Source organism: Suricata suricatta, chromosome 12, assembly GCF_006229205.1.
Source record: "Suricata suricatta isolate VVHF042 chromosome 12, meerkat_22Aug2017_6uvM2_HiC, whole genome shotgun sequence".
In the NCBI taxonomy this organism is placed as follows: Eukaryota; Metazoa; Chordata; class Mammalia; order Carnivora; family Herpestidae; genus Suricata; species Suricata suricatta.
This window is the reverse complement of record NC_043711.1, coordinates 76,458,868-76,467,327: the sequence shown is the minus strand read 5'-3', so window position 1 is coordinate 76,467,327 and position 8,460 is coordinate 76,458,868.

The following is an 8,460-nucleotide window of genomic DNA, read 5'->3' as shown; positions in this document are numbered from 1 at the left end:
CTGTGCCTGCCAGAAAAGTCAGGCCTTAAGAAGTTGCTGCATGCCTCAGTAAAATAAGATTAAAAATGTCACGATAATGGAAATGGTTAAATCTCTTTATGATTAAATCTCTTTTTCAGTTTTTGATGTATAAGTTTAGAGTAGAGTAAAATTAGAAAAAGAAAAATAATTGGCAAATAACTATACTGGAATATATTTTTGTATATTTGTACAAACTTTAAACTTTGTAAAAACTTTAAATAAATAAATGAGTAAGTTAATTAATTAATTAATTAATTAAGCCGTTACACATATTCCTTTGACTCAGTGGTTTTGTGTTGGGGGCAGTAAATACCCAGTAGTGCATATTAATGACTCTTTATCTTCACTGCCCCCACTTAGACAAGAGCTGAAGGTGTGAATGCCAGTAAAAGTTTAGAGCACTCAAAATATATTTGGGAACCATCAGGGTTCCCCGCCTAATGCAGGACCAGTCCTCTGCTAAGCACCTTCCGCTGGCCCACGGATTTAAGGGATGGGGCGGGGTTCGGTATATTCCTGTGAACTTGTGAGGATCAGGTCCGTTCTCAGGCTCAGAGGCTGCAGAGACCAGGCCCCTCCTCTATGGGCGGTCTGTCATCACCGCTGAGGTTCTGGAAGCTTTGGGATGCCGGAGGGCCTTCTAACCCCACAACCATTCAGTGATGCTGACCAAGCATAAGTGAGAACACTTCCTCTTCCTTAGCCTCTGTTTCACTAGTATCCCAGAGACTTCCAAGGTTCATGTGGTAAAAATTCTTCCCATGTTACCCTTAGCCTGGAACTCAGAACTTCATTCACCGAGGCTGGACCAGGACAGGCAAAGACAAAAGATCGGTTGTCTTGGCCACTAGGCCAAACTTCGCTGGTGAACTTTCTCACCTGTCAGACTCAAACCTTCTTCACGTGGGCTCCTAGCAGACGCGGCCCACCAGGGTATCTGGCCTCTGACTTAACAGAGCTCCAGAGCTGGAAGCAGCTCAGGCTCAAGCTCCACCCAGTGCCCATCCCCCATACCTGCCCCTCCCCCAGCATGAGAGTCACGCAGAAATTAAAGCTACAGGTGCACCTGGGTAGCTCAGCTGAGTAAGCATCTGATTCCTGAGTCAGCTCTGGTCTTGCTGGATTCAAGCCCCGCATTTGGCTCCATGCTGGGCATGAAGCCCATTTAAAAAAAAATTAAAGCTACAGTAATGAGGACCCATAGAACTCCCAAAGGAGCCAGTATTGGTCAAAAGTCTAGTTCCGTGAGCTGCACCTGAAAAGACAATATTGCTATCAGGGTGGAAGAGTGACATCAACACAAGAATACGTTTTAAAAACAAGACAAGGGTCATTTTTGGCAAAGACAGTCATTTGAAGCAGATTTGAAACAGAAAATGCCAGGCTCCCTGTTCTGCACCATTTCTCAAAATAGCCTCAGAAAGGGAGGAAGACATTCAGATCCTCTTCCCGTTATAACGGGTTCACCAGCCTCATTCTGATCTTCAGGTACTTTCCATCAGCGTGACTTGAACAGCCCAGCGAGAGAAGCCCTCACAAAACCCACAGGGCCTCTTCCGGGGCCAGGGCCTTGCCGCCCACCATACCTGCCTGGAAAACCTCACCCTAGAGCCTGACCACCAGAGGATACCATTGACCTAAGCAACACTCAACTTCCTTTCTTAAAAACACTTCGTAACAGGGGCACCTGGGTGGCTCAGTTGGTTAAGTGTCTGACTTTGGCTCAGGTCATGATCTCACGGTCTGTGGGTTCGAGCCCCCCATGGGGGTTGCTGCTGACAGCTTGGAACCTGCTTCTGATTCTGTGTCTCCCTCTCTCTCTGCCCCTCCCCTGCTTGCTCTCTGTTTCTCAAAAGTAAATAAACATTAAAAAAATTTTTAATAATAAAAAAACATTTAACAATGAATATTTTGCAGCTGCAAAGCCCATCTTGAGAGCAATGCGAACACATCAAAAAGCCTTTCAGGGGCTCTTACAGTCTTAGAAATAAATCCTTCCCTCCCGCATCCAGACCACAGTTCTGGGGTCCACACACTCTCATTTACCATGGCCCTCCTGGTACACACTGTGTCACGGACATTCACAGCATCATCTCTATGATTACATACTACTGATACCTTGCTCATTTAATTACTATTTGAGTATTTCCTGGAAAATGCCCAAATGACTTTCTCCCCCTGAATGGTGCCTGCTTTCATATCATTCACAATTATAGCCTTTATTCCTTCCATCTACAAGTGTCAGGCACTTGTGAGGCAGAAGTAAAGACCAAAAAAAAGTACAGGGGGAAAGGCAGTTCAATATTTTATCATGCTTCTAATTCCAGTTTTGCAGTGTTTGGGGAGTTTTTGCAACACTTTATTTATTTATTTTTTAAATAGTCACATTTGGGATAGCGCAAGGGGGGGAGGGGCAGAGCAAGGGGGACAGAGGATCCGAAGCTGGCTTTGCCCAGGCTGACAGCAGCTATGAACTCACGAACCTCGAGATCATCACCTGAACTGAAGTCAGAGGCTCAATTGACTGAGCCTCCCAGGCGCCCTGCAATGTTTTATAAGTAAATTGTTTATGCAAATTTTAACTGTATCCTTTCCAGAAATACAACAGTCTTCCCTAGTTAGAGGCTGTCGGTAGCCAAACTTCCTATTGTATATGCACCATGGAAGCCAACCCAAGCATTCAAAATAGCAACCTTCAATAAGAAATGGGGGCAAAACTATGAAGTGTGTTTCTTTGTTTGGAGTCCACCAAAAATCAACACTGGTTTTTTGGTTTATTTGGGAGGTGTCTCCAGGAAGCAAATGTGAGACAGGGAGGGGGCAAAAGCCAGGAAAAGTAGGCAATTACTACTGTGAGCAATGGGGCTTCATCCCATGGGGGACCATTTGGGAGACGATGGGAGCACCCCTCAGGTCCTCCACCTGACGGATAGGGAAGCTGGAGCATCAATCCAGCAAATCGCATCTCCTGTGAGTGAGGATTGCCCAGAAGCCCCGACTCCCCCCACTCTGGGGTGCTCTGTGGAGGACGGGACAGGTTGCCTCTCAGACTGTGCCAAAGAAAGACCTTTGGCAGAGACAACAGATGCAGGCGTTGTGGTGGGAAAGTATCAGCATTCTGGAAGCCTGGTTTAGGTGAACCCAGGTGGGCTGAGGGGTCATAGGGTGAGGCACCAAGAGCACCTGCCATGACTCTCTAGGGAGGTACACAAAGCCACCTGAGGAAGCACGTTCATATGATTTTCCTGGATATGGGGTCAAGTACATAATGTCCTAGTCAGCCTGGGCTGTTCTACACCATAGACTGAGTGGCTAAAACAACAGAATTTATTTCTAAGAGTCTGAAGACTGAGAAGTCCAAGATCAGAGTGCCAGCCAATCCAATTCCCCATGAGGACTGTGTTCCTGATTTGCAGATGTCTGCCTGCTTGCTGTGTCCTCTCTTGGCTGAGAGGGGCATCCTTTTCCCCATTTCTCTTCTCACAAGAGCACTAACCCCATTCATGAGGGCTCCACCCTCCTGACCTAATAACCTCCCAAAGACCCCACTGCCTAATACAAACACATTGGGGATTGGGGCTCCAACATATTAATTCTGGGGGAACACAAACATTCAGTCCGTACATAAAGATGTCAATCCTAGGGCACCCTGGTCAGTTGAATGTCTGACTCAGTTGAGCATCTGACTCTTGATTTCAGCTCAGGTCATGATCCCAAGGGTCATCGTGGGATTGAGCCCTGCACCGGGCTCCATGCTGAGCATGGAAACTGCTTGAAATTCTCTCTCTCTCCCTTTGCCCCTCTCCTGCACCTGCTCACACTCCCAAAAACAAATTAAAAATTGTTTAAATTTCAAAAAAGATGTCACCCCTTCACCCATTTATTACTAAAGGCAGTGCCCATCCAATAAAATTAATCCCAACTACAAGTTCAGAATGCCACAAAATTATAAAATTAATCTGGAAGAAGTGAGTAATATCGGAGACCTTCTGAAGCAAAGAGAGCATAATGGGCAATACTAGTCCCACCAGGTGTTGAGGCCTATTATAAAGGTCTATTTTAGCTGTTCAAGTATTAGTATCCATTTGGGTTTAATCCTGAGAGAAAAAGCTTTTACCCAGGACACACTTCCTCCCCTGGTTGTATCAATTGGCTGTGATAATGCCTTATGCAGATTCTGTGTTAGAAGGTAGCTACACCTACTGGGGGAGGGGGTATGCAACTGAATCTCCATCAGCGCACCTTCGGATTTAAAAGAAACTTACATTTGGTCTTCATTCACAGATCCTGGCTCACAGCTCCCAAAGCCTGTAAAATTTTTGAAGAGATAAGAGTAATAGGGGCAAGGCTGGGATGTTGAATCAATCACCATCAACCAATGATTTAATGCCATTCCTACTTAAGGAAGCTGCCATCAAACACCAAAAGGACTGGGTTCAGAGAGCTTCTGGGTTGGTGAACGCATGAATATCTGAGGAAAGTGGTGCATTCAGAGCATGGAAGACCCATACCCTTCCCCCAAATCTTGTCCGATGAATTGCTTCCATCTGGCTGCTCCTGAGAGATATCTTTTTTCTTTTTAAAAATTTTTAATGTTTATTTTTGAGAGACAGAGACAGAGCATGAGCAGGGGAGGGGCAGAGAGAGAAGGAGACACAGAATCCAAAGCAGGCTCCAGGCTCCCAGCTGTCAGCACAGAGCCCGACACCGGGCTTGAACCCACAAACTGTGAGATCATGACCTGAGCTGAAGTCAGACACAACTTACTGAGCCTCCCAGGCGCCCCGAGAAAGAGATATATTCTTTTATAATGAGCTGTGATCTCGTAAGTAAAATGTTACTGTGAGTTCTGTGGCGATTCTAGCAAGGGGATGGTTGGGACCTGTTGTCTGTAGTGGTTAGTCAGAAGCTCAGGGGACAACTGGACTTGCAACTGGCATCTGAAGGGCAAGGGTGGGTGGAGCAGTCATTCCTGCAGGACCGAGAGAGCCCTTAATGTGGGGGACGTGATGTGATGGAAGACTGTGTCAGAATCAAATTGAACCATAAGACATCCTGGTGGTGGTAAAGAATTGCTTGGTGTTGGCAGGAAACTCCCACCCCCAGCCACCCACTACACACACACACACACACACACACACACACACACACACACACACATTGAAATTGGATGTTAGAATCATTTTAACCTGTGATGAGAAAGATTACCAATGGGGAAGAAACTGCCAGTAGAAACACAGGAAGGTTCCAGTTACCAGAACAAAAGAACGAGTCAGAAGCCAGGCCTGGGGTGGGAGACAATGAAATACTGACAAAATCAGACAGTTAGTTCTGCCAAATCTGTGATGCAGAACAAAGCAAGCGAGGGACTCGAGTGCAGCAAGGATTCTAGGTGACATGAAGCGTTGGTCTGGGTGCTGGGATACCTCACCCATGGCTAGACAGAAAGAGAGAAGGGAAAATTCTATTGGAGTCAAGGGGAAATGAGAACCAGAGCCATCAGAGGAAATAGGAGAGAGTAATACTCAGGATGAAGTTCAGATTCAACTGAGTTCCCTTCTGCAAGGTCCTGAGGCTCTCCTCTGAAGAAATTTACAGCCTTGCTAAAGACCAAAGGATATATACCAGGGCAGATCAAAGTGGGGCTAGATAGCACTAGTGAGTGGAGCCAGGCACTGCTGGAGCAGGAAGAAGGCAATGGAATTGGGGAGAGAGGAGATATGGGAAGATTTCACAGAAGGGGACCCATCTGCACTAGAACCCCACAGCAGAGGTGGTGGAAGAATTTGGGGCTGAGGGAACTGCCTGAGTAAAGCCTCAGCATGACAGTTAAAGAGGGGGCAGTGGTCCAGTAGGACTGTGGGAAACACAGGGAGAGATGCCATCAGAATGCAGGCAAGGCCTTCCAGAAAACCTTAACCTCGACCCTAGAATCTAGCTGCTGCTAAATGTGTTGAAACATTAAATGCGTTTAGAGAGCGGAGGAACATGAACCACCCTGTACTGTGCAGCAGCATGATGCTTGCTATTTAAAGTCACGATCCAACATCTTTAGAGAAAATTCTCCTCGCTCCTGAGAGAAGACCACAAAAACACACCATCTTCCTCCTCTACCTGTGGTGACTTCTGACACAATACCTCAGATTGCTGCAGCCACCTGACTCCAGTCTGGGGAGGGCAGGGTGGACAGAGGGAACAGAGTGAAGTTTTGGAGGACACGATTACCCCACTGAAGGCACCCATCCTGAAGAGGCCCCTCACTGTGAAAGAGAGTTCAATATATCCCTGTATGCTCACACTCTTCTCCAGCTACTGCCCATCTCTGTTCCCTTCAGGGTAAAACTTCTCAGAAGAGTCGCCTCCATCCCCTCTCCTTTAGTAAAAAAATTTTTTTAATTGATGTAGCATCAACACACATTATGTTAGTTTCAGGCATACAACGTAGTGATCTGACAAGTCCATATGTCATGCTATACTCACCAAGAGCGTAGCTACATTTGTTACCCCCCACCCCAATGCCATTACAAGGCCACTGACTACATTCTCTGTGCTCTACCTTTTATACCTGTGACTTACATTCCCTCTTTAATTAACTTCTGTCCCCATCAGGCTATCAAAACTGCTCCCATCAACTCCCCAGCAACAACTTCTATGTTACCAAATCCAGTGAGCTCTTTCCTGTTGCCACCCTCTTTGGTCACAGTAGTTGACTCCTGCCTTCTTTTTTTTTTTTTTTTTTTTTTTGAGAGAGAGAGAGACAGCGTGAGCAGGGGAGGGTCAGAGACAGAAGGAGACACAGACTCTGAAGCAGGCTCCAGGCTCTGAGCTAGCTGTCAGCACAGAGCCCGACGCAGGGCTCGAACCCAGGAACCTAACCATGAGATCATGACCTGAGCCGAAGCCGGATGCTTAACCGCTTAACTGACTGAACCACCCAGGTGCCCCCTGCCTTCTTGAAACGCTCTCTTCTCTCGGCTTCTGGGACCCTCTTGGTTTCCTTCCTGCCTCCCTGGCTGTCACCCGTCAGTCTATTAAGTGTGGCTCAGCAGTAGCAGCTGGGAACCAGTGAGAAAGAAAGATCCTTGGACGCCATCCCACATCTACTGATCAGAATCTCCAGGGTGGGACCCCGCGTGACTTCCACTAACCACAGAGAAATGCTGATCGAAAACTACCAGAGTTCTTGGCAGTTCAGAGTGGATTCCTCTTCTTTTCGCTGGCGACACCTTCTCTCTTGATGTCATCCAAGCCCATGACTTTGAAAATGATCTACATAATGATAATTTCTCAACTCACATCTTCAGCACCAACCCACCCAAACTCTGTCTCAAATTCAATGTGTCTGACATGGAAGGAATGTCTCTAAAACCTGGGCCTTCTAAAACTTGGTCTTCCTCCATGTTTTACCATGTCAGATAGAAGTACCTCCTCTACTACCACCCTAGATCAAACACCATTTTACCTCCCCTGGACCACTGCAAAAGCCACCTTCCAGGCCCTGTTTCCACTTTTGCCCCCTCAGACTCCACACAACAACTGAAGTGGCCTTTTAAGACCTTAATCAGATCATATCATTTCCCCACTTAATCTCCAAGGGCTTCCTATCACATCTGATTGAAATCTAATTTTTAAATGTTTTTTATTTATTTTTGAGAGACAGAGAGACAGCATGAGCAGGGGAGGGTCAGAGAGAGAGGGAGATACAGAATCTGAAGCAGGCTCCAGGCTCTGAGCTAGCTGTCAGCACAGAGCCTGACGCAGGGCTCAAACCCACAAATTGTGAGATCATGACCTGAGCCAAAGTTGGATGCTTAACCGACTGAGCCACCCAGGTGCCCCTGATTAAATTCTAAATAACTTGTCATGGCTTTTAGGCTCTGCATGACTTGATCACTTTCTATGTGGTTTCCCATATTCCCCTTTGATGTCTGAGGTCAGAGAGATTAACTGTATAATTCACACTAGGTGCTCTATAAATTGTTTGTTGAATAAAAGAATTCTCCTTTTGCAAATAAGTAAATTTAGACTTTGACTTCCTTAACTTCTTTATATTTGCTGAGAAGGATCTGTATGATATTGACAATACCTTTAAGCCAGGACACAATGGGTGCAAAGGGAGATTCTCAAAGAATGACTTGACAGTGCTGTGAACTTCAGCAAAGCCCATCTCCTAGAGGCCACCAGATGAAGCCCTAGAGGACAAATCTTAAACTCCACTCCCCATCAATCCTGAAAATGGCCTTTCTTGTTCATAATGGGATATGACAGTTATCGTGATGGGGGAGGCAGTTGTGAATGAGGTTGGGATAAGGAATGACATAGGGCCATTTGCCAAAGCTTGCTCCTGTGGGCTGCCTACCCATAGTGCCGTTCACGAGGTCAATGAAAGCCCTTAAGAATCTGTAGGCCAGACCACCAACCGCATTATGGCAGTTTTAA